General features: G+C 46.9%; 1 pseudogene across 1 annotated transcript in view; it reads left to right on the forward strand.

The window, feature by feature from the left end:
• The window catches only part of LOC144758185 (uncharacterized), a 49,633-nt pseudogene extending 23,285 nt beyond the window's left edge, over nucleotides 1–26,348 (forward strand). The window contains exons 3-4 of the transcript XR_013595596.1: nucleotides 6,281–6,562; nucleotides 23,946–26,348. The product of XR_013595596.1 is annotated as an uncharacterized LOC144758185 (transcript). The remainder of the gene's footprint in view (nucleotides 1–6,280; nucleotides 6,563–23,945) is intronic.
• Nucleotides 26,349–27,530: the final 1,182 nt, after the last annotated feature.

The following is a 27,530-nucleotide window of genomic DNA, read 5'->3' on the forward strand; positions in this document are numbered from 1 at the left end:
CACTCTTCAACTTTTGAGTATGGAATAAAATAACCCAGCTGTACAACAGGAAGATCGTCGTGAAATTGTAAGTCGATTTCCTTCATTATTTCATGGTTTGGGAAAAGTCAAACAATGAAAGTAGGGTTACACATAAATGAGAATTTTCATCAAAGACACAGACGAGTTGCGTTTCTTGCAAGAAGCTGTTGAAAAGGAACTTCATTTTTTACTTATACGTGGCATCATTGAACTCTACAGTGGTCCGACACCACGGCTTTCTCCCATTGTAACAGTGCCTAAAAGAGACAGGGAAGGACCTGTACGCATAAGTGTTGACATGCGTCAGGCCAACAAGGCAACTGAGTGAGAGAAACCTCACAGTCCGCACATTGCTGATATAATAACTTAATTGAATGGCGCAGAGTTCTTCTCTCGACTCAACCTAAATAAATGATCTTACCAATTGGAACTTGAAGAAAAATCCAAATACGTTGCAACCTTTTCTACGCATATTGGTTTGTTTTGCTAAAAGCGATTGAGTTTTGGTATATCCTCAGCTGCAGAACTTTTCCAAGACGTCATTTGACTTATCATATAGCCTGTAGTAAATGCATTTAACCATAGTGATATATTGGTATTGTGGGGCTGCACAGTAAGAGCATTACAAAACTCTCATGCAAATATGCCGTTTGCTGAATGATGCAGCCTTAACTCTGAATGATGAAAAATGTGAATTCCACAAGAAAAGCTTTACTTTTTTCAGCCATGTCTTTTGTGATGGGATATGAAACCTGATCCATCTAGAGTACAAGCATTGTCTACTGCAAATCCCCCACAAGGCTTTTCTACCTTACGATTATTTCTTGGAACGGTCAATTACTGTTCTAGATACATGCAAGACTTTGAACCAGAACTAACCAAAAAGTATGTGCCTTTTCATTGGTCACATGAGTGTGAGAAGAATGAATGAATGAATTTAAGTTTATATACCGCTTAGCTACCCTGAGGCCTCCCAGCGCTTATGGACCGAGCGGCAGAGGAACAGCAATGTTAGAGCGATCCCTTGAAGAGATGGGTTTTCAGGAGCTTGCGTAAGGCCAACAGAGCATCCAGAAAATGAAGCAAGCCATTGAGAGCGCCATTGAAATGGCCAACTTTGATCCCGAACTCCATACAGAGGTTGTAGTTGATGCTAGCCCTGTAGGGTAAGCGGTACAAAAGGGGGTGGTGATGGACGGAGCATCTGAACCAATCAAACACTCACACCCAGTCAAAAGATCTGGGTTGAATCCATCACCGTTATTTAGCCCACTCTGCCACCCCAGTTCAGATATGGCCATATGCAAATAAGTCTGACCCTGTGCCTTATTGGAACAGTCCAGCCCGAACTGCCAAGCCATGCCTTCCCTGGACCGGAAACAAGCTTCCTAGGACCGGTTTCTGGCATTCCCGCCGTCTTCAGCCAGGCTTTCTTGAATCCAGTGGCAAAGTGAGCAAGGGACTCACTTCTGAGCATACCCTGCCAAACTTATGGCGAACAAAGTGGTACAAAAGGGGGTGGTGATGGACGGAGCATCTGAACCAATCAAACACTCACACCCAGTCAAAAGATCTGGGTTGAATCCATCACCGTTCTTTAGCCCACTCTGCCACCCCAGTTCAGACATGGCCATATGCAAATCAGTCTGACCCTGTGCCTTATGGGAACAGTCCAGCCCGAACTGCCAAGCCATGCCTTCCCTGGACCGGAAACGAGCTTCCTAGGACCGGTTTCTGGCATTCCAGCCGTCTTCAGCCAGGCTTGCTTGAATCCAGTGGCAAAGTGAGCAAGGGACTCACGTCTGAGCATACCCTGCCAAACTTATGGCGAACAAAGCAGTACAAAAGGGGGTGGTGATGCACGGAGCATCTGAACCAATCAAACACTCACACCCAGTCAAAAGATCTGGGTTGAACCCTGTAGGGTTAGGCGCAATCCTTGAACAGCACAAGGGATCGCCAAATTCCCTGAGAAATATCGTGGTACATGCCAATAAGAGCCTACAACAAACTGAACTCGCATACTGGCACCCTGGGAAAGAAAGTTTGGCACTGGTTTGGGCTTGTGAATTATTTCCATGTGTTTGTGTATGGAAAGCCCCTCACATCAGTGGCTGATCACCAAGCATTATTGATGGTATTCGGCAATCCCACAGCAAAAATGTCTCCTAGATTTGAGTGTTGGGGTTTGAGGTCACAAGAATACAACTACACAATTCTTCATCGTCCAGGGAAAGATCAGAAACTGGCTGAGTATGCCCTGGTGTGAGAAGTTAGCCTGGCATATGATTTCCACCAGTTCTAGTGGGCACCTTGCACCAGTCTAATCGACCCTTATTGATGGTGGTTGTAAAGTCAACCTTATAGAAAGCTATCCTAGTGGTAGCGTGGACCAGCAGTCATCAGGCTAAGACTTCGTAGGCGATGTTAAGCAAGTTGTTTTACCAATTATAATCCCTTGAGTACCAAATGAAAGGACACCACACAAGGTATATATCAAATGTATATGTATTTATTCTAAACACAACCCCTCTGCACTCTTTATGAGGTCAGAGGTAAAAGCACAATACAAGTTACTTAATTAGCATACGATAAGTTGCACAGTATACGTTTTGCCCTAGGGGCCTCACAAACCATATACTAAAATAGTGGTATAAGAACCATGTCTGGAATAGAAAGTAGGCCTAGGGAATTGCTGGGGCTGCACTAAACAACCAAAGGTTAGGTAGTAGGAGGCCCACGGGAGACGCGTGCAGTGTCTCAACACAGACGTGAGTTACCATTGACTTTCTATGGGAAACAAAGAAGTTGCAAAGTTACCGTTTAAGGGCACTTCCGGATGGTCTACGACAAAACCCCTTTAGACTAGGACACTTCGAGAGTCAAGACCCACGGGAGCACCGGAGTACTCGTGTTACCTCACCCAAGGAAGCCGGGTGCATAGGTGCCTTTTGGTGTCGGGTTTCGTCGTCGTTTTCATTGGAGATCTGCAAAGAAGTGCTGCAGACGACCAGAGGAAAGGTGTCCGGGTGGATCCAAGGGTCGATTGAAGATCTGAAGAACCTGAAAGCAGAAGGGACAGAGTCTGGGTCACTAGCCAGTGACCAGGAAGGAACCAGGAAGGAACCAGGCGATGTTGCGTTGATCTCAGGTGAAGAGGTGAAGCTTGTCTCTGCAGCCACGAGGTCCAGAAGGTGTCGACGACGACCAGGAGCTGGATTCGAGCTCTCCCACGAAGGGTCTAGTTAACTGCGGTGTCGGTATCCGGATTGGACACAACAAGCCTTGGCAAACGCAATCCACGCAGGAGATGAAGATTGGCTTGGTGCAGACCAGCAAGGTCTGTGGCGCTTCTCCTTTGCAGTGAAGCTGGAGCAAGCCTGGGGCAACCAGGAAAGCAAGTTAGATTCAAGATGGAGTCCTCCGGGGGCTCACTAGCCAACGGACTAGGAACTCATGGAGAATGCACAACTGTGAAATACCTCGGGAGTCGATGCAATTAACAAAATGCAGGATGTCCAGGAGTTCCGGTCCCACATCTCTCGTGTCCTCCACGGGTCTCAGCTTTGCTGGGGTCGCCGAGCAGCGTCAGAGATGTCTGGAAGTCCATGTCTGGAGTCGCAGAGTCTTCGAGTTTCAGCGGGAGACGGGGAGAGGTGTGGCGCCGCGGCCAGGGCGACTGACGCTGGAATCTGGGGACCACGGTTCGATCCCCGGCTCCGGCGGCAGGTTAGCCCAGCACCATGTGACTCTGGGCAATAGCTCGCTTAATCTTCCCGACGGCCCCCAGCGCCTAGAGACCCTTACGGGTGATTGTGCGCTTTACAAATGTGGACTTTACTTTACAATGCAGACCGGCAAGTTACTAGTGGTGCCTGTTTGCACAGGGTGGTCACTCCTTGACCACAAGGGAGATGTCTTCCATCTTCCAGTCGAAATGGAATGTCGAAGGTCCAGGATATGTCTTTCAAAGTTTCGTCCAGGGTAATCCAAAGTCCTAGGGACACAGCTATACTAAGTTTAGGGGTTGGACTACCTGGCAGGTCCCTCCTATGGGTGGACCTGGGAAGGGGGTGGTTACACCCCTTTCCCTTTGTCCAGTTTCGCGCCAGAGCAGAGCTAGAGTGCCCCAGCAACTGGTTTGAACCGGGCTATGCATGGAGCACCTTGTGTGCCCCAGGCAGTGTCTGGAAAAACATTCACTGAATGCACCCCTCCCTACCCCAATACACATCAGCCTATCTGGGGAGGTGCCATCACCTCCTTGGACAGGAAACCTATTGTCCAGGCCTCCCCTGCCGGAGTGTCATCCAGGAGTAGGAGGTCAAACTTGTGTCTGTAGCAGCAGCATCCATTTTGTGATGCTGAGGGTCTGTTTAACTTTAACCGGGTTTACCAGTAACTACATGTCTTCCTCCTCTAGAAGGGTGGAATGCTACCCCCGCCACCAGGACTGGTGGGGTGGTAGTATTCCAAAGTGTTTGACACCTTACACAACATGTTTTGATAAAGCCAAACCAAAGTTAGCATTAATCGTGAGGATTATAATGCACTTAAGAGTATATGTTAATGTTAATGTTAATGTTAAATGAACTTGTACCGCGCACAGCTGCCCCAGCCAAGGGGCGTCCCGGCGCTTGCTGTAAGAAGTGTGTCAGAAAGAGTGATAGTTCTGTCACAGTGAGGTCGTTGAACATTAGCAGAAAAGGTGGGTGTTTATCGCTTTCCTGAAAGGTAGAAGTTCTTCAATTTTTCGAATATGGATAGGGAGTCCATTCCAAAGTCTTGCGGCGAGGTGTCTAAATGACCTACCGCCCATTCTTTCCAGTTTGAAGCGGGGTACTACTGCCAGGTTCTGTCCTTCTGAACGCAGCATACGTCGGGGAACGTACGATGTGAGGAGGGAACTTAGCATGGGGGGAGAGGCAGTTTTAAGGATTTTGAACGCCAAACAAAGAGTTTTGTAATGGATCCTTTTTTCAACAGGAAGCCAATGAAGTTTCAAAAGGACAGTAGACACAGACTTGTAGCGTGGGATACCGGTTGGCGCTCTCGCTGCAGAGTTCTGAACTCGCTGGAGCCTCGCTTTCTCTGCTACGTTTGCCCCTAACAAGAGAGAGCTGGCGTAGTCTAGTCTTGACAGGATTTCTGACTGCACCACAATTTGGCGGGTTTGGTGGTCAAAGAACTTAAGGATGGGTCTAAGGTTGCGTAAGATACCAAAACAGGTAGCTGCTACCCTTTTGGTATGGAGAGTGAAAGACAGCTCGGTGTCCATCCAGACTCCCAAGTTTCTTACGTGGTCTCTACATTCGGGAGGTTGGTCGAGAATTTCTGGCCACCAATTGTTTCCCCAGGTCGTTGTTTCTTTTCCCACCAGTAACACTTCCGTTTTTCCAGCGTTCAGCTGGAGACAGTTTGTTGTCATCCAGCTGGTGATGTCAATAAGTGTCTGCTTAAAATGTTGTGCACTAAGGCCGTTTTCATTGTCCAGTGACACCACCAGCTGGGTATCATCGGCATATGTCACTAGTGAGAGACCATGTTTTCTAGCTATTTCTGCCAAGGGTTGGACATATACATTGAACAGGGTAGGGCTCAGAGTTGCAATCACTTCAACCACGTTCACTACAGTTACCGTATGAAGTGTAATCGGAGTGCAGGTGCGCAGTGACCTATGTTTTCTCAGTAGTTTGTGTTTTTGTCTGTCAAACCTGCATTATTTGCACTAGCGGTGTGATTTAAGTCATTTTGGTCTTGATTGATGTGCAATATAGAATCTATTTTTACATAATCCTGCTTGGGTTCCCTTTTGTGGTTAACTCACTGTGTTGCTGCGCGAGTGTGTTATACAAATGCTTTGCGCATTGCCTCTATAAACTATCCTGACTGCTCTGCGCCAAGCTACCAGAGGGTGAGCGCAGATTATCTCAGGTGTGTATCTGGCTTACCCTGACTGGAGTGGTGGATTCTGCCTGGCTAAGGTGCCTACCCTAGCCAACCAGAAACCCCATGTCCAACAGTGGTTCTTGTGAATCACTTGATTTCCCAGCATGCTCCTGCTACAGGACTAAGTCACCGCACTTTGTGTAGGAGGACTAGCCACCATTTGTGTCTCAAATGGAAGTGTGACTCTTTTTCCTAGAACATATATTTTTTTCCCTGAATTGTAACTGTTCTTTTCTCCATATTATAACAATGCAGCTTTTTCAAGAAGTATTTTCTTCATGTAATTTTCAATGTTTTTTCTATTTTGCAGCACAACAATCACATGTAGAAAGTATGAATGGGAAAGAAAGCCATAAAGGTTCCGGAGGCGAGATGAATTTTACTCAAAATATCTACTTTAAAAAACGGCATAGAATGCACATGAGGGAGAGACGCTTTGCTTGTAATGTGTGTGACAAAGGATTTATCAGTAAGACACTTCTTGTGAGGCACAAAAAAGGACACACCAGCCTCAGGCCATATCCCTGCGAAACGTGTAAAAAGTGTTTCACTCAAAAGGCAACTTTTTTACAGCATCAAAGAACACACACTGGAGAGAGGCCTAATCACTGCACAGTGTGTTCCAAGCGCTTCTACAACACCAATTAATACAAACAAGATAGATTCATTTTCACTGTAACAATCTTATGTCCTGCTTACCCCAAAGTAAGTTTTACTGGAATGTTGTAACTTAGTGAAAGCTTATAGTAAAAAATGCCTAATGGCCCGTGTTCCCTGTAGGGTACGTGCATTTAGTGTAATAACCCTGAGTGCGCACGCTCCGTTGCGAAGCGCATACACTTCACACATCACTGAGGCACCATTTGTGAAGGAGTATAGAGAGCAGATCTTGGACCTAGCAACATACCACTGTTGAAGAGGGGAGAACGTTGCAGCGTGCCTCTTAAATGGCAGTGTATCGGGTTGCCGAGGGTCACAAGTTGTGCATCATCTTTCTTCGCATGCCTTTTGCTGCACTAGTTTCGGAGAGAGAGGCTGCAGGGCTTTACAGGCAGCTGTGGCTCTCTGGGCGTGATCCGTGCCTTGCAGACTAATTTAATTTAAAAGGCCATGCTCTAATTAGCATTGTTCAGTATTTAAGGGCAAGATGTACAGCATACTGATGTTTAAGTCCCAGCTAAAAGTGTTCAAAGGCAAGCACTCAGTGCATAATGGTATGCCTGTGCTAAACTTATTTAGAGAAGTCATTTCTGACCCTGCCACAAGCATGCCAAGTCATATGTGCCCCCAGTGAGGCAGCATCATTAAGATGAGTCATTTTCCCGGCCTAGACCTGGGCTCTGTAATTGCAGCTCTGGTCACCTGTGAAGCGTGATTGCGAGCAGCCGTACAAGAATGTAAGGAGATATGATTGGTAACCAATCACATCCTTGTGTTATTTCTTTATAAATGTTCTGAGTCTTTCTCACTGCTAGTTGATTCTATTGTACCAACCGAATATAGGATTCATTTACTACCTCGCTCACGCCATTACATGAGGGCACAGCCGCAACGCTATCACACCGTCTTACAAAACACACACTAAACTACTACTTACACGTCACAACAACTTTTAGCTCACAGCTTGGGCTCTCAGCACAGCCCCCTATTCACAGATGCCAAAGTCCCTACTCGCCTCTCGGAACAGACTTGCTTCCGTCTTCAGCCCAGGTGCTGCTCGCTCTTTGTGGTGTGTGATTACCGTTGGAGCTGCAGAAAGAAACGTGGGCTCTTTTCCCTTCCCATCATACCTTTTCCCACATATGTTTAAGAGTTAGTAGTTGAACTTTGTTTATTGCAGATGTATGTAGACCTCTTTTCCTCAATAAATCCTGCTGTATCTTTCATTAGAATGGGTTTGAGTCAGCATTGTGTGCATTTAAGATCCCCTCCTATAGGGCTCACATTTATTTTTGTGTCGCTCTGTAAGCTCTACAGCGCTCAGGCTTCGGTAGTGAAGAGTGCTGCCGCAACCAACTACAAAGCAGCGAACCCACTGAGCAGCCCCTTATCTATGAGTGCCGCCAGGTATAACTTGATTTACCTCTTGTAAGGAGTAAGTACTGTGTCCAGACTGATTTTTTAAATGTCTTTTTTCATCCCAGTTCTGTTGCTTTCCTCATTTGAAGAATGCAAAATAAAACAAGACTTAGGGCAGGATGTACTAGCATCAGGAATACTGATTTCCTATTTGCGATTCTCTGAGTCGCAATTTGGAAATTGGAATTCCTAATGTAGGAAACTCGTTTGAGGTTCATTAGCGATTGCTAGCGAGATTCAAATAGACCTACCTCATGCATATTAGTGAGGTAGGTCGCAATTTGAGACCCATTAGGAATCACAACCATCACAGAGATGGCAGCCTGCTGAGGTCAGCAGACCACAATGTCTATCATTGGTTTTAAATAAAGCAGTCTGTTTTTTTTTTTTATGCAGCCCGTTTTCCTTAACGGATAATGGGATGCATTTAAAAAGGAAAAAAAATAAGCTTTTTCGTTTAATTTTTTTAAAGTAGCCAGTGGGGTCCGTGGGACAGCCGCATGCTCTTATAAATATTTGTTTTCCATCTCAAAGGACCCGTACCTATTTGCAAATGGGTTACCACCTACTTCAGGGAGTCAGTAAAAATTGACCTTAATTCGGTCCCAAAACTTTCATACAGCCCATTCAGATACAGTAATTGGAAGAAATGCCGTAAACCCTCCCCTTTTAAATACCAAATCGCAAACGCAAATTGCGAGTAGGTAGCGTGTTACCGAATCACAATTTGTATTTGGTACATTTGTAAAAGCATTTTTGAGGTTGGACGTTTCTGATTTTAAAAATGCTTTGTACAAGTGGCCCCTAATGATTTACTCCCCCAGCAGGAGAACTAGCCAATAGGGCACTAAACTAATGGTGCAGCATCAGCTTTGCACGTGTGCAGCAACAGTGGTGGCATGAGCACTGGCACAGGTTTTTTTTTTTTAAACAAATTCGTCACTGAAAGCATTCATTTATTTGTGCTCCTCATGATTGAAGATATCTCTTTCAGTCTTAGGCTTGGAGATAATATTTTGTTTAAAGTCCATGTTTGTGTTTTACCAGCGGACGGCAGATACTCCTGCTGTTCTTGCTCCATTCATCACACACTCCTGCTGGTGCTTGCTGACTCTTTATGCTTCTGTGCACTTTACCATTGGTGCAGCAGGTGCAGTGGCACGGGTTCCAGGGCTGTGAGGGGCCTATTGAATCTTGTAAATTACTGTATATTAGCAGCCCAACAACAGTCAAATTGGTGATTTTCTTTGCTTGCACCTGAGCTCATGGCATCCTCGTCTTTCCAAAAATATGCATAAACCAGAGCTGGGGGTCACTGCTAGCACTGATGGAGGGCTGTACTTTTTGGAAGGAGAGTATAAAGTGTTTACTAATTTTATCACATAGCGTTTGGGAGGTAGTGTCTTCTGATTCACAGGCTTTGGGGTTTGTGAAGGTTTTCTGGATTTGGTACATAGCTTTGGGCGAATTGTCAGCCTGGCTAAGTTGGAGGACTATGTGTGCTTTACGTGCGATTTTAATGTTTTTGGGATACAGGGTAAGGGTGGCCTTGAGGTTTTCCTTGTTGACTGAGAGGTTGGTGCGATGCCATTTCCTTTCAAGATTTTGACACCCTGTTCTTTCTTTCTGGAGTTTTATGGAGAACCACACCGCCTGAAGGGCTTTGGTTTTGGGGTGCCCCACTTTTACCGGTGCGATCCGGTCAATGACATCTAGGATAGATTCATTAAAAAGGGAGAGGCTATCTTCAGTGTTATTACATGGCCAGTTTTTGGTGATCGCGAAGGTGGCTGGGTTGACTCTGTGCCATTGTCTGAACTGCGATTGTTTGCGTGGGATTGGCTGTTGGCATGCCTTGGGGTCCTCCAGTTGGAGGTGGATGATTGCATGGTCTGTCCAGCTGACTGATATCGGGGTTTCGCATGTGAGGAAGGTGGAATTGGTGAAAACCACATCTAAAGCGTGACCAGCTGAGTGAGACGGACCATTGCTAATTTTAGTGAGATTGAGTGTGGCAAGGTCAGAGAGGAAGGATATAGTGTCTGTCTTGTCAAGGTTCTCGCTATGGATGTTGAAATCCCCCAAGAGTATGAAGTTGTTAGAGGAAATCACGTGTGGGGCTATAAGTTCCATGAGGGTGAGGGAGAAGTCGGCTAGGGGTTCTGGGGGGCGGTAAACCAGAGCCCCTTTCCAGAAAAAGGAAAATAGATAATTTTGTTTAGTGGCTTGGATTAGGATGTTCCCATTTCTGTAAATACTTATGGACCGATCTCTGCTAAAGTTCTGGGATAGGGATATAGTTTGTTTAGATCCATAAGGGACATTGGTAGCATTATTACATGAAAGCGTTGAATGACGTTTTCTTTCCTTTTGGCGGGTTTCGGAGTGTAGAAGATGAAGTCCATTTTAAGACTTGCGTGTGTTGTATTGTAGAAGATGTCTGTTATTAGTGTCTCTGGGTGTTCTTTAAGGATTTTGTGTTTGTACTTTTTAGCAGCATGTTTGGAGAGGTTTTGCAGAAATGAGTTGGTGGCGTATCTTTCCACGCTCCCGAAGTTGAAGTGATACTCAGAAGTTGTTTCTGGAGATAACCAAAGTTAGACTTCAGGAGAAGCATTCAGAGGTGTGCATAGTGGTCAAGAGGCGGCCTCCAACAGCTGAGATCGCTGCCTGATTGTAACATTGGGCCCTTTAGTGGCCGGTTGGTGGGCACTTCTTTGGAAGAGTGGGATGCAAGTGTCAGAGGCTTGTGAAGAAGGTAACCAAGGCGATCTGGTAGGATCCCTTTGAGGAAAAGGGGGCCTTGAATGCCGAAAAGCGCCAGTGGGCGTGTTGATGTCACTGGGTTCTTAGTGGCCATGGTATCTAGGAGCTGGAGGTTGTGATGGAGCTTATTGGTCAGTCTGCAGAAACGTCCTTTATATTCGAGGGCATATATACAAGTTATACACCCAAATTATAGGTAGTATATCAATATCAGCATAGACTAGTAGACATCACAAAGGATGGGTCACTGCTATAGGCACATGGTAGGATAGGAAGCAGCATCAACTTGAGATGACAGTATATGCACGAGATAATATTGGAAGAAGATGGGCAAAACAATCACCATGTAGGCTTAGAATATCAGTGTAGATAGAAAGACACAGTATACTCGCAAGAGAACATCTTGCACTTTAACACAGTGGAACTTCGTTGAGAGTTCATTTTAATGGTGAGATATGTTAGGAGGGGTCACTAGGTGTCAGTGATGTAAATTGTCTCTGACACTGTAATTTTGCGGGACTTTGTTGAGAGTTGTTTTTACTGGCATGAAGTAATAGAAGGGACAGTAGGTGGCACTGGGACCTCATTAGGTCTCCGCCTGTGAAAGACTGCGCACATGCGCATTCGAGCTGGCGAGACTAATGGGATAGAGAGAACATCACTAGCGAGGTTAAGCCCCTCTTCCCCATTGGCTAGCCTCCTAAACGGTAGCCAGCCATTGGAGAAGAGGTCTTAGTGACGTTCTTCTTTCTATTTAAGCCCCGTCCTTTTCAGACTGGGTGACTTGACTTACTGCTGAAGTAAAAGGTTCCTTATCTTCTTTATGGGTACATATGGCCTCATAAAGAAGATAAGGAACCTTTTACCGCAGCATGAAGTCAGGTCGCCCAGTCTGAAAAGAACGGGGCTTAGAGACAAAAGGCTCAAGGTAATGTCTTGTCCTTCCATCGCTATGCATCCCAGACAGGCATTTGCGGGTCCAATGACGTCCCTGAAACAGGCCTTTGTCACACAAGGTGGAAACCTCGGAACGGCTGGAAAAGTCATCCAGGGACCTCTAACAGCGCTGCAATGTCACGCCACTATACAAACGTAAGACATAAGAATATTGCTCACTTCCCAGGAGAGGCTTGTGCAGGCCCATTGGCTACTCAAATCCAGACCCTGGCTCTGTGTACCACAACAGAGCCCTGTGTCTACCACTGAAAGCCAGATGCAGGCCCTGGGTCGCCTACGGTCGCAGGCCTCTGCTACAAAACATAGCCCCGCGGCCCTACCAAAAGAAAACGGCCTCAGTTATACCGTGCTGCGTGGACCAGCACACCCAACACCTCTGCACGGGCCTCTGTCACACAATAGTGCCCGCTGTCATGGGAAATAATTACTGTACTCGGTGCGTGCAGCACGCAGGCGGCGATACTTTTTCCATTTTAAACTAGGCTTCACTCTTCAACTTTTGAGTATGGAATAAAATAACCCAGCTGTACAACAGGAAGATCGTCGTGAAATTGTAAGTCGATTTCCTTCATTATTTCATGGTTTGGGAAAAGTCAAACAATGAAAGTAAGGTTACACATAAATGAGAATTTTCATCAAAGACACAGACGAGTTGCGTTTCTTGCAAGAAGCTGTTGAAAAGGAACTTCATTTTTTACTTATACGTGGCATCATTGAACTCTACAGTGGTCCGACACCACGGCTTTCTCCCATTGTAACAGTGCCTAAAAGAGACAGGGAAGGACCTGTACGCATAAGTGTTGACATGCGTCAGGCCAACAAGGCAACTGAGTGAGAGAAACCTCACAGTCCGCACATTGCTGATATAATAACTGAATTGAATGGCGCAGAGTTCTTCTCTCGACTCAACCTAAATAAATGATCTTACCAATTGGAACTTGAAGAAAAATCCAAATACGTTGCAACCTTTTCTACGCATATTGGTTTGTTTTGCTAAAAGCGATTGAGTTTTGGTATATCCTCTGCTGCAGAACTTTTCCAAGACGTCATTTGACTTATCATATAGCCTGTAGTAAATGCATTTAACCATAGTGATATATTGGTATTGTGGGGCTGCACAGTAAGAGCATTACAAAACTCTCATGCAAATATGCCGTTTGCTGAATGATGCAGCCTTAACTCTGAATGATGAAAAATGTGAATTCCACAAGAAAAGCTTTACTTTTTTCAGCCATGTCTTTTGTGATGGGATATGAAACCTGATCCATCTAGAGTACAAGCATTGTCTACTGCAAATCCCCCACAAGGCTTTTCTACCTTACGATTATTTCTTGGAACGGTCAATTACTGTTCTAGATACATGCAAGACTTTGAACCAGAACTAACCAAAAAGTATGTGCCTTTTCATTGGTCACATGAGTGTGAGAAGAATGAATGAATGAATTTAAGTTTATATACCGCTTAGCTACCCTGAGGCCTCCCAGCGCTTATGGACCGAGCGGCAGAGGAACAGCAATGTTAGAGCGATCCCTTGAAGAGATGGGTTTTCAGGAGCTTGCGGAAGGCCAACAGAGCATCCAGAAAATGAAGCAAGCCATTGAGAGCGCCATTGAAATGGCCAACTTTGATCCCGAACTCCATACAGAGGTTGTAGTTGATGCTAGCCCTGTAGGGTAAGCGGTACAAAAGGGGGTGGTGATGGACGGAGCATCTGAACCAATCAAACACTCACACCCAGTCAAAAGATCTGGGTTGAATCCATCACCGTTCTTTAGCCCACTCTGCCACCCCAGTTCAGATATGGCCATATGCAAATAAGTCTGACCCTGTGCCTTATTGGAACAGTCCAGCCCGAACTGCCAAGCCATGCCTTCCCTGGACCGGAAACAAGCTTCCTAGGACCGGTTTCTGGCATTCCCGCCGTCTTCAGCCAGGCTTTCTTGAATCCAGTGGCAAAGTGAGCAAGGGACTCACTTCTGAGCATACCCTGCCAAACTTATGGCGAGCAAAGTGGTACAAAAGGGGGTGGTGATGGACGGAGCATCTGAACCAATCAAACACTCACACCCAGTCAAAAGATCTGGGTTGAATCCATCACCGTTCTTTAGCCCACTCTGCCACCCCAGTTCAGACATGGCCATATGCAAATCAGTCTGACCCTGTGCCTTATGGGAACAGTCCAGCCCGAACTGCCAAGCCATGCCTTCCCTGGACCGGAAACGAGCTTCCTAGGACCGGTTTCTGGCATTCCAGCCGTCTTCAGCCAGGCTTGCTTGAATCCAGTGGCAGAGTGAGCAAGGGACTCACGTCTGAGCATACCCTGCCAAACTTATGGCGAACAAAGCAGTACAAAAGGGGGTGGTGATGCACGGAGCATCTGAACCAATCAAACACTCACACCCAGTCAAAAGATCTGGGTTGAACCCTGTAGGGTTAGGCGCAATCCTTGAACAGCACAAGGGATCGCCAAATTCCCTGAGAAATATCGTGGTACATGCCAATAAGAGCCTACAACAAACTGAACTCGCATACTGGCACCCTGGGAAAGAAAGTTTGGCACTGGTTTGGGCTTGTGAATTATTTCCATGTGTTTGTGTATGGAAAGCCCCTCCCATCAGTGGCTGATCACCAAGCATTATTGATGGTATTCGGCAATCCCACAGCAAAAATGTCTCCTAGATTTGAGTGTTGGGGTTTGAGGTCACAAGAATACAACTACACAATTCTTCATCGTCCAGGGAAAGATCAGAAACTGGCTGAGTATGCCCTGGTGTGAGAAGTTAGCCTGGCATATGATTTCCACCAGTTCTAGTGGGCACCTTGCACCAGTCTAATCGACCCTTATTGATGGTGGTTGTAAAGTCAACCTTATAGAAAGCTATCCTAGTGGTAGCGTGGACCAGCAGTCATCAGGCTAAGACTTCGTAGGCGATGTTAAGCAAGTTGTTTTACCAATTATAATCCCTTGAGTACCAAATGAAAGGACACCACACAAGGTATATATCAAATGTATATGTATTTATTCTAAACACAACCCCTCTGCACTCTTTATGAGGTCAGAGGTAAAAGCACAATACAAGTTACTTAATTAGCATACGATAAGTTGCACAGTATACGTTTTGCCCTAGGGGCCTCACAAACCATATACTAAAATAGTGGTATAAGAACCATGTCTGGAATAGAAAGTAGGCCTAGGGAATTGCTGGGGCTGCACTAAACAACCAAAGGTTAGGTAGTAGGAGGCCCACGGGAGACGCGTGCAGTGTCTAAACACAGACGCGAGTTACCATTGACTTTCTATGGGAAACGAAGAAGTTGCAAAGTTACTGTTTAAGGGCACTTCCGGATGGTCTACGACAAAACCCCTTTAGACTAGGACACTTCGAGAGTCAAGACCCACGGGAGCACCGGAGTACTCGTGTTACCTCACCCAAGGAAGCCGGGTGCATAGGTGCCTTTTGGTGTCGGGTTTCGTCGTCGTTTTCATTGGAGATCTGCAAAGAAGTGCTGCAGACGACCAGAGGAAAGGTGTCCGGGTGGATCCAAGGGTCAATTGAAGATCTGAAGAACCTGAAAGCAGAAGGGACAGAGTCTGGGTCACTAGCCAGTGACCAGGAAGGAACCAGGCGATGTTGCGTTGATCTCAGGTGAAGAGGTGAAGCTTGTCTCTGCAGCCACGAGGTCCAGAAGGTGTCGACGACGACCAGGAGCTGGATTCGAGCTCTCCCACGAAGGGTCTAGTTGACTGCGGTGTCGGTATCCGGATTGGACACAACAAGCCTTGGCAAATGCAATCCACGCAGGAGATGAAGATTGGCTTGGTGCAGACCAGCAAGGTCTGTGGCGCTTCTCCTTTGCAGTGAAGCTGGAGCAAGCCTGGGGCAACCAGGAAAGCAAGTTAGATTCAAGATGGAGTCCTCCGGGGGCTCACTAGCCAACGGACTAGGAACTCGTGGAGAATGCACAACTGTGAAATACCTCGGGAGTCGATGCAATTAACAAAATGCAGGATGTCCAGGAGTTCCGGTCCCACATCTCTCGTGTCCTCCACGGGTCTCAGCTTTGCTGGGGTCGCCGAGCAGCGTCAGAGATGTCTGGAAGTCCATGTCTGGAGTCGCAGAGTCTTCGAGTTTCAGCGGGAGACGGGGAGAGGTGTGGCGCCGCGGCCAGGGCGACTGACGCTGGAATCTGGGGACCACGGTTCGATCCCCGGCGGCAGGTTAGCCCAGCACCATGTGACTCTGGGCAATAGCTCGCTTAATCTTCCCGACGGCCCCCAGCGCCTAGAGACCCTTACGGGTGATTGTGCGCTTTACAAATGTGGACTTTACTTTACAATGCAGACCGGCAAGTTACTAGTGGTGCCTGTTTGCACAGGGTGGTCACTCCTTGACCACAAGGGAGATGTCTTCCATCTTCCAGTCGAAATGGAATGTCGAAGGTCCAGGATATGTCTTTCAAAGTTTCGTCCAGGGTAATCCAAAGTCCTAGGGACACAGCTATACTAAGTTTAGGGGTTGGACTACCTGGCAGGTCCCTCCTATGGGTGGACCTGGGAAGGGGGTGGTTACACCCCTTTCCCTTTGTCCAGTTTCGCGCCAGAGCAGAGCTAGAGTGCCCCAGCAACTGGTTTGAACCGGGCTATTCATGGAGCACCTTGTGTGCCCCAGGCAGTGTCTGGAAAAACATTCACTGAATGCACCCCTCCCTACCCCAATACACATCAGCCTATCTGGGGAGGTGCCATCACCTCCTTGGACAGGAAACCTATTGTCCAGGCCTCCCCTGCCGGAGTGTCATCCAGGAGTAGGAGGTCAAACTTGTGTCTGTAGCAGCAGCATCCATTTTGTGATGCTGAGGGTCTGTTTAACTTTAACCGGGTTTACCAGTAACTACATGTCTTCCTCCTCTAGAAGGGTGGAATGCTACCCCCGCCACCAGGACTGGTGGGGTGGTAGTATTCCAAAGTGTTTGACACCTTACACAACATGTTTTGATAAAGCCAAACCAAAGTTAGCATTAATCGTGAGGATTATAATGCACTTAAGAGTATATGTTAATGTTAATGTTAATGTTAAATGAACTTGTACCGCGCACAGCTGCCCCAGCCAAGGGGCGTCCCGGCGCTTGCTGTAAGAAGTGTGTCAGAAAGATTGATAGTTCTGTCACAGTGAGGTCGTTGAACATTAGCAGAAAAGGTGGGTGTTTATCGCTTTCCTGAAAGGTAGAAGTTCTTCAATTTTTCGAATATGGATAGGGAGTCCATTCCAAAGTCTTGCGGCGAGGTGTCTAAATGACCTACCGCCCATTCTTTCCAGTTTGAAGCGGGGTACTACTGCCAGGTTCTGTCCTTCTGAACGCAGCATACGTCGGGGAACGTACGATGTGAGGAGGGAACTTAGCATGGGGGGAGAGGCAGTTTTAAGGATTTTGAACGCCAAACAAAGAGTTTTGTAATGGATCCTTTTTTCAACAGGAAGCCAATGAAGTTTCAAAAGGACAGTAGACACAGACTTGTAGCGTGGGATACCGGTTGGCGCTCTCGCTGCAGCGTTCTGAACTCGCTGGAGCCTCGCTTTCTCTGCTACGTTTGCCCCTAACAAGAGAGAGCTGGCGTAGTCTAGTCTTGACAGGATTTCTGACTGCACCACAATTTGGCGGGTTTGGTGGTCAAAGAACTTAAGGATGGGTCTAAGGTTGCGTAAGATACCAAAACAGGTAGCTGCTACCCTTTTGGTATGGAGAGTGAAAGACAGCTCGGTGTCCATCCAGACTCCCAAGTTTCTTACGTGGTCTCTACATTCGGGAGGTTGGACGAGAATTTCTGGCCACCAATTGTTTCCCCAGGTCGTTGTTTCTTTTCCCACCAGTAACACTTCCATTTTTCCAGCGTTCAGCTGGAGACAGTTTGTTGTCATCCAGCTGGTGATGTCAATAAGTGTCTGCTTAAAATGTTGTGCACTAAGGCCGTTTTCATTGTCCAGTGACACCACCAGCTGGGTATCATCGGCATATGTCACTAGTGAGAGACCATGTTTTCTAGCTATTTCTGCCAAGGGTTGGACATATACATTGAACAGGGTAGGGCTCAGAGCTGACCCTTGGGGCACACCCTGTTCAATGGGGTGTTCTTTAGACAAAAAAAGGAGGGGTAGAGACTCTAAAGGATCTGCCCGAAAGGAAAGCTTTGAACCATTTGAGGGCAAGCCCTGTTATTCCTATCCCCTCCAGCCTTGATAGCAAGATCTCATGTGACACCGTATCGAAGGCAGCACTGAGATCTAAAAGAATCAGTGCTGCCGTCCCCCCAGAGTCCAATATGGTACGGAGGTGTTCTGTCACACTAAGAAGAGCTGTTTCAGTGCTGTGGCCCGCGCGGAAGCCGTGTTGAGATCTATCCAGAATGACATTGGATATCAAGTAGTTGGTCAGAATGGAGTTGACGTGGGCTTCTGCGATTTTTGCCGGGCAGGGGAGGAGAGAAATGGGTCTGAAGCTTTCGGGTAGGGCAGGATCTAGTGTGGGTTTTTTGGTGATGGGAGTCACCCAGGCTTGCTTCCATTTAATGGGTATGTTGGCTGTCATGAAGGAAAGATTTATAATGTCTCTAAGAGGGCCTAAGACCGTCCAGTCAGAGTTTCTGAATAGTTCCGGTTTCAGGGGATCTGCAGGTGAGCCTGATTTGATTTTATTGCATAGTTTTAGGAAGTCGACTTGATTAAGTGCTGGAATTTCGGATAGGTTGGGCCCATTCAAGTCAGCTTGAGGAGCGAGGACAGTGTTTGTTGGGAAGGTACTATAGATTTTCTTAATTTTGTCGATAAAAAAAGACGCCATAGTGTCACAAAATGCAGAAGATATATTAGGGTTGTATGTCGCTTTCTTAGCACTGAGCTCTTTCAATATCCTGAAGATAGTTTGGGAGGCATTATCACTGTTCTTGATTTCCGTGGTGTAGTAATCCGTTCTAGTCCTGCAAATGTTCCGATGATAGCTTTTTTGCATTTGAATATAGAGGGTTTTAAGTGAGGGATCATAGTCTCTCCTCCATTTTCGTTCCGCTTTTTTGAATTCCTTCTTTTGCAGGGAACCAGGGACTAGATTCATGTGTACGCGCTTTGATCCATTTAGCTGGTATCAGAATATCTAAGGCCTTTTTGATCCACTCACAAAACTGTTGATAGTTTTGATCAAGGTGTTCGCTTAATTGGGGGGAATTCATAGTAAGGAGTGCATGGATGTCTTCAAGGCGAAGCTTCCTCCAGGGTCTTTTCAGGACTTGTTGAGTGGGTTTTGAGTTAGTGTCACTAGCAAAAGGGATCGTCATAATCACCAAACAGTGGTCGGTCCAAACCATCGGGATGGGGGGTTCAGCAGTCGCATTATTTAGATTGGAAAAAATGGGGTCTAAGAGATGCCCACCGCTATGTGTTGAGCCACTCACTAACTGTCGGAGTTGAAAAGCATCTAAATCAGCTAGCAAGGTATTGATCTTGGTATCAGAGGTAAGATCAAAATGAATGTTTAAGTCACCTATAATGGTGAAGTTGGCAGTGTCGGCGATCAAAGAGCATAAATGCTCCAGGAGCGAAGTAGTGAAATTCGTGCTTGCTCCCGGGGGTCTATATATCAGAAGACCTATCAGACTAAGTTGAGAGTTTATCTTAATTGTGAATAGTGCACATTCACTCTCCTTAATTTCTAGTTTCGATATGTGGCAAGTAAAGTCCGATTTAGCCATGATTGCTATACCCCCTCCCCTGGTGTATCTATTCAGCGTATGTGTAGTATATCTTAAGGGGGTGGCTAGATTGATAACAGAGTTCATGTCGTCTTGCAGCCACGTTTCTGTCAAAAACAAGATGTCTAAAGAATAGTTAGAAAGTAGCTCGTAAATTTCCGAGCAATGTTTTTGCATGGATCTTACATTTAACTGGCCTATTCTGATTTGTTGGGGCGAAACTTTATTCAAGGATGGTGGTCTTGAAGGACACGGGTATGGTATGGCTATATCATAGAACAGCTAGAAGGAGATGGTTCCGAAAGCTCCAGAGGGACTCAGCTCATGCTATGGTACCCTCTCACATATAACCACGCACTCTGCCTCCAGGATTGATAAGGCCTGCCATAGGAGTGACTTATAGGTTCATATGTGTCTATATATAAGGTAGGTATACTATATCTAAGTAAGGGGTGATTACACCACCTTACCCAGGCTGTGTGAACAGACCTGCGGTGTCAGTTTGGAGCACCAGCCAGGGGTGGCATAATACATGCTGCAGCCCCTGGTAGGCCTTGGATGCACCTATGCCATAGTGTACCTATGGTACACCATACAGCGGCTCATAAAGGTGACCCAATACCCAATCTGGTATGACAACGACCCGCCTTTTAATAGTCGAGAATTCACAAACGTTCTAAATCACCTCAATATAAAGCATCAAAAAAGCACTCCCCTTTGACCCGAGGCCAATGGTCTGGTAGAACACCTCATAAATACTCTAAAGAAAGCTGTTCAGCATTCTGCATTTGGAAAGCTCGACCTCGAAGGTGTTTTGAACACTATTCTTTGAGTTTAACGTTTGACCCCCTCACTCAACCACAGAGGAAACCCCTGCAACTGTCATGTTTGGAAGAACCATGACAACCAAGCTTTCCCAATGGAAGGGGCTGGGTGTGACGGGATACATCTGCATTCATCTGCACGCTGATAGTCTTCTCTGGCTGGGAGAGAGGTGATTCACACTTAAATTTGAATAGGTTGTGTCCTGCCCGCACTCAAAAGGCTGAATTACCCCCTACTGATCGTCTGGAGCCAGGACTGGGCTGCAAGGGATTGTTGCACACTTCTGAGGGTTCATTTGAAGTCACCCGTTCATGAAAGACATTTTTGAGTATATGTACTGGAGCTCTGATCCCATGTTTTTAGACGCTGCTTGGGACTTGAGGCCAAAGTCATCGAGAAGACCGTCAACAAACAACTGGCCGCCTTCCTCGAGACGAATGGATCCCTCGACCCCTCACAGTCTGGCTTCCGAGCGAACCACAGCACCGAGACCGCCCTCATCGCCGCCACCGATGACCTTCGAACTCTGATGGACAACGGGGAAACAGCGGCCCTCATCCTCCTGGACCTCTCCGCGGCTTTCGACACTGTCTGCCACCGCACCCTAGTACAGCGCCTCGGCAACATCGGAATCCAGGACAAGGCACTGGAATGGATCACCTCCTTCCTCGACGGAAGAACACAGAGAGTCCGTCTACCACCGTACAAGTCAGAGGCCACCGAAGTCATCTGCGGCGTACCCCAGGGATCCTCGCTGAGCCCAACCCTCTTCAACGTCTACATGAGCCCCCTCGCGACCATCGCACGCCAACACAACCTGAACATCATCTCCTACGCCGATGACACCCAGCTGATCCTCTCCCTGACCAACGACCCCGACGCCGCCAGAGCCAACCTGCACGAAGGGATGAGAGAGGTAGCCGAATGGATGACGACCAGCCGCCTGAAACTGAACTCAGACAAGACGGAGGTCCTCATCCTGGGCTCCTCGCCCTCCGCCTGGGACGACTCCTGGTGGCCCCCCGCCCTGGGCACCGCACCCAAACCGACGGACCACGCACGCAACCTGGGCTTCATCCTGGACTCCTCCCTCTCCATGACCAGACAAGTCAACGCCGTCTCCTCGTCATGCTTCAACATCCTGCGCATGCTACGGAAGATCTTCCGGTGGATCCCCACCGAGACCAGGAAGACTGTCACCCAGGCCCTCGTCACTAGCCGACTGGACTACGGCAACGCCCTCTACGCCGGAACCACCGCCAAGCTCCAGAAGAGACTCCAGCGGATCCAGAACGCCTCAGCCAGACTCATCCTCGACATCCCACGAAACAGCCACATCTCCGGACACCTGAGAGACCTGCACTGGCTCCCGGTCAACAAGAGAATCTCCTTCCGCCTCCTCACCCACGCGCACAAAGCCCTACACGACCAAGGCCCGAGCTACCTCAACAACAGGATCAACTTCTACACTCCCACGCGCCTCCTCAGATCAACCAGCCACGCCCTCGCCGCCGTCCCCCGCATCCGAAGAGCGACAACAGGAGGAAGGTCCTTCTCCCACCTGGCGGCCAAGACCTGGAACTCACTCCCGTCCGACCTGCGCCTGACCCAAGACCACCTCTCCTTCAGGAAGAAGCTCAAGACCTGGCTGTTCGAGCAGTAACGGCACCCCCCCCCTCCCAGCGCCTTGAGACCCTACGGGTGAGTAGTGCGCTTTAGAAATGACTTGATTGATTGATTGAGACACTGTTGGCTCAACAAACTGTTCATTGCCATGAGAACTGCTCTGCAGCCAGGAGCAACCACCATTTTGACTAACTTCCTTGTTGTGTTGACCTACTGCTGCTGGGCTGCAGGAGGGACTGCCAATTTGCAACCTAACTGTATGTGCTGCTTGCTGCCTGCCACCTCCTTTTGTGCCCCTAAGTGCTCTCCAAGGGTTTGTTTGCTTGCCCCCTGTTCTTTCGAGGTCTCAGAGCCATCAAAGACCATGTTGCCTCTTTTCTCCAAGACTTCTGCTGGGTGAGCCCATTTTAGAAGGGCTAGCATGTCGCCAGTGCTCCCTTCTGCACCAAGGTAAATCTTTGTGCATTACAGTACAGTGCACCAAGGGCCTACAGTGCAGCGCTCTGACCAGGTGAGTGCCTTTGTGCATTCTAGGGATGTGCTCCATATTTTGCAAACCAGCACGTGGTGAGCTTTTTTTCTCCAGTGAGAACAGCGTTGTTTCGCCTGGAGGCGTTACCAGAGAAACAAACACGTCCTTGAGCCAGCGTGCTCACTGCAGCTGCATTGTATTGTGAACCTCACCCCCCAGTCTGGCAAGATATCGCCACCGTCAGATGCCACCAAGAACAAACTAGTGCGGCACCTCTGGCCATGAGACTCGAGGAACACCCCCCTGAAGACTTGTACTGCTCTGAGGTGGTACAGTGCAGCGTCTAAGGTAGCAGAGCTACAGGAGCTGCACAAAGGCTTCAAGGCAGGCGTTTCAACGACACGTTGTTCTGTAACATGTGGCGGGCCAGCATTCTGAGGCTCATTCCAGCCAGCCTCGCCCTGTGGTTTTAACGCATATACTGCACGAAGCTCTCAATGTCTGGTCCCACTCCCGAGACATGACAACATTGTTAGCAAGTTACAGATGCCCTGAGGACACGGACCCTGCACCCACAAAGGTACTGTGAGGCCCAGAAAAGTGGTAAAGCCGCACTGCTCCCCTTCACGGGTGGCTTGGTTTCCCTTGGGCAAAGAGACGCAATTCAAGCGGCCCCGGCGGGTTCCAAATTCACAAGAGCGTGAGGGGCATTTCTTGTTCAGCATTGTCTCTGCTCTGGAGATGACCTCAAGAATGGTGCAGGGCTGTCCATAGAGGAGAACTGCTGGAAGACTCAAGCTCAATTACTGTTTAGCGTTTATTAGGTGCTCCTGCGCCCTACGTTTGGTTTCGAAATGCAATCACTTCAACCACGTTCACTACAGTTACCGTATGAAGTGTAATCGGAGTGCAGGTGCGCAGTGACCTATGTTTTCTCAGTAGTTTGTGTTTTTGTCTGTCAAACCTGCATTATTTGCACTAGCGGTGTGATTTAAGTCATTTTGGTCTTGATTGATGTGCAATATAGAATCTATTTTTACATAATCCTGCTTGGGTTCCCTTTTGTGGTTAACTCACTGTGTTGCTGCGCGAGTGTGTTATACAAATGCTTTGCGCATTGCCTCTATAAACTATCCTGACTGCTCTGCGCCAAGCTACCAGAGGGTGAGCGCAGATTATCTCAGGTGTGTATCTGGCTTACCCTGACTGGAGTGGTGGATTCTGCCTGGCTAAGGTGCCTACCCTAGCCAACCAGAAACCCCATGTCCAACAGTGGTTCTTGTGAATCACTTGATTTCCCAGCATGCTCCTGCTACAGGACTAAGTCACCGCACTTTGTGTAGGAGGACTAGCCACCATTTGTGTCTCAAATGGAAGTGTGACTCTTTTTCCTAGAACATATATTTTTTTCCCTGAATTGTAACTGTTCACTTCTCCATATTATAACAATGCAGCTTTTTCAAGAAGTATTTTCTTCATGTAATTTTCAATGTTTTTTCTATTTTGCAGCACAACAATCACATGTAGAAAGTATGAATGGGAAAGAAAGCCATAAAGGTTCCGGAGGCGAGATGAATTTTACTCAAAATATCTACTTTAAAAAACGGCATAGAATGCACATGAGGGAGAGACGCTTTGCTTGTAATGTGTGTGACAAAGGATTTATCAGTAAGACACTTCTTGTGAAGCACAAAAAAGGACACACCAGCCTCAGGCCATATCCCTGCGAAACGTGTAAAAAGTGTTTCACTCAAAAGGCAACTTTTTTACAGCATCAAAGAACACACACTGGAGAGAGGCCTAATCACTGCACAGTGTGTTCCAAGCGCTTTGCTTATAAGAAAGGCCTTGAACGGCATCAAAGCATACACACAGGAGAGAGGCCTCATCAAAGTGTACATACAGGAGAGAGGCCTCATCAAATCATACACACAGGAGAGAGGCCTCATCAAAGCGTACACACAAGAGAGAGGCCTCATCAAAGCGTACACACTGGAGAGAGGCCTTATCACTGTACTGTATGTGCAAAGAGCTTCACTCGAAAGAAAATTCTTCTTCAGCATCAACGCATACACACAGGAGAAAAGCCTTATTGCTGCACCATGTGTGAGAAGAGCTTCAATAAAAAGGCAAATCTACTTCGGCACCAAATAAAACACACAGGGGAGAAACCTTATCATTGCAATGTGTGTTCAAAGTTCTTTTCTCAGAAGGCAAACCTTGTTCGGCATCAAAGAACACACACCAGAGAGGCCTTATCACTGCACTGTGTGTTCAAAGCGCTTTTCTCGTAAGGCGACCCTTGTGCTGCATCAAAGAACACACACAGGAGAGAAGCCGTATCACTGCACTCTGTCTTCCAATCGCTTTGCTTATAAGGGAGGCCTTGTACATCACTAAAGAACACACAGTGAAGAGAGGCCTTATCACTGCTCTGTTTGTGCCAAGAGCTTCACTCTAAAGAAAATCCTTCAGGAGCATCAACACATACACACAGGAGAAAAGCCTTTTTGCTGCACTGTGTGCAAGAAGAGCTTCAATCAAAAGGCAAATCTTCGAACGCACCAACTAATACACACCGGAGAGAGACCTTATCACTGCACTGTGTGTTCAAAGCGCTTTTCCCAGAACGGAGGCCTTGTACGGCATCAAAGCGTACACATATGAGAGAAGCCTTTTCACTGCACTGTGTGCGAGAAGAGCTTAAATCAAAAGTCAAGTCTTGTAACACCAAACACACAGGAGAGAAACATTATCACTGCAAAGTGTCTTCCAAGCGCTTTTCTCAGAAAGAAAGGCCATGTACGGCATCAAAGTGTACACACAGGAAAGAGGCCTTATCACTGCACTGTGTGTGAGAAGAGCTTTACTGGTAAGGCACATCTTCTACGGCTCTGAAGGTTACACTCCAGTGAGAAGCCCTCATCGCTGCACTGAGTGAGAGAAGAGCTTTATTCGAAAGGCACATATGCAACGGCACCAAATAATGCACACTAAACTGAACACTATCACTGCCCAGTTTATGGCAGGAACCTCACTCAAATTGAACGTTTCTACAACACCAATTAATACAAACAAGATAGATTCATTTTCACTGTAACAATCTTATGTCCTGCTTACCCCAAAGTAAGTTTTACTGGAATGTTGTAACTTAGTGAAAGCTTATAGTAAAAAATGCCTAATGGCCCGTGTTCCCTGTAGGGTACGTGCATTTAGTGTAATAACCCTGAGTGCGCACGCTCCGTTGCGAAGCGCATACACTTCACACATCACTGAGGCACCATTTGTGAAGGAGTACAGAGAGCAGATCTTGGACCTAGCAACATACCACTGTTGAAGAGGGGAGAACGTTGCAGCGTGCCTCTTAAATGGCAGTGTATCGGGTTGCCGAGGGTCACAAGTTGTGCATCATCTTTCTTCGCATGCCTTTTGCTGCACTAGTTTCGGAGAGAGAGGCTGCAGGGCTTTACAGGCAGCTGTGGCTCTCTGGGCGTGATCCGTGCCTTGCAGACTAATTTAATTTAAAAGGCCATGCTCTAATTAGCATTGTTCAGTATTTAAGGGCAAGATGTACAGCATACTGATGTTTAAGTCCCAGCTAAAAGTGTTCAAAGGCAAGCACTCAGTGCATAATGGTATGCCTGTGCTAAACTTATTTAGAGAAGTCATTTCTGACCCTGCCACAAGCATGCCAAGTCATATGTGCCCCCAGTGAGGCAGCATCATTAAGATGAGTCATTTTCCCGGCCTAGACCTGGGCTCTGTAATTGCAGCTCTGGTCACCTGTGAAGCGTGATTGCGAGCAGCCGTACAAGAATGTAAGGAGATATGATTGGTAACCAATCACATCCTTGTGTTATTTCTTTATAAATGTTCTGAGTCTTTCTCACTGCTAGTTGATTCTATTGTACCAACCGAATACAGGATTCATTTACTACCTCGCTCACGCCATTACATGAGGGCACAGCCGCAACGCTATCACACCGTCTTACAAAACACACACTAAACTACTACTTACACGTCACAACAACTTTTAGCTCACAGCTTGGGCTCTCAGCACAGCCCCCTATTCACAGATGCCAAAGTCCCTACTCGCCTCTCGGAACAGACTTGCTTCCGTCTTCAGCCCAGGTGCTGCTCGCTCTTTGTGGTGTGTGATTACCGTTGGACCTGCAGAAAGAAACGTGGGCTCTTTTCCCTTCCCATCATACCTTTTCCCACATATGTTTAAGAGTTAGTAGTTGAACTTTGTTTATTGCAGATGTATGTAGACCTCTTTTCCTCAATAAATCCTGCTGTATCTTTCATTAGAATGGGTTTGAGTCAGCATTGTGTGCATTTAAGATCCCCTCCTATAGGGCTCACATTTATTTTTGTGTCGCTCTGTAAGCTCTACAGCGCTCAGGCTTCGGTAGTAAAGAGTGCTGCCGCAACCAACTACAAAGCAGGGAACCCACTGAGCAGCCCCTTATCTATGAGTGCCGCCAGGTATAACTTGATTTACCTCTTGTAAGTAGTAAGTACTGTGTCCAGACTGATTTTTTAAATGTATTTTTTCATCCCAGTTCTGTTGCTTTCCTCATTTGAAGAATGCAAAATAAAACAAGACTTAGGGCAGGATGTACTAGCATCAGGAATACTGATTTCCTATTTGCGATTCTCTGAGTCGCAATTTGGAAATTGGAATTCCTAATGTAGGAAACTCGTTTGAGGTTCATTAGCGATTGCTAGCGAGATTCAAATAGACCTACCTCATGCATATTAGTGAGGTAGGTCGCAATTTGAGACCCATTAGGAATCACAACCATCACAGAGATGGCAGCCTGCTGAGGTCAGCAGACCACAATGTCTATCATTGGTTTTAAATAAAGCAGTCTGTTTTTTTTTAATGCAGCCCGTTTTCCTTAAAGGATAATGGGATGCATTTAAAAAGGAAAAAAAATAAGCTTTTTCGTTTAATTTTTTTAAAGTAGCCAGTGGGGTCCGTGGGACAGCCGCATGCTCTTATAAATATTTGTTTTCCATCTCAAAGGACCCGTACCTATTTGCAAATGGGTTACCACCTACTTCAGGGAGTCAGTAAAAATTGACCTT

The sequence above is a fragment of the Lissotriton helveticus genome, chromosome 1_1 (assembly GCF_964261635.1).
Source record: "Lissotriton helveticus chromosome 1_1, aLisHel1.1, whole genome shotgun sequence".
Lineage (NCBI taxonomy): Eukaryota > Metazoa > Chordata > Amphibia > Caudata > Salamandridae > Lissotriton > Lissotriton helveticus.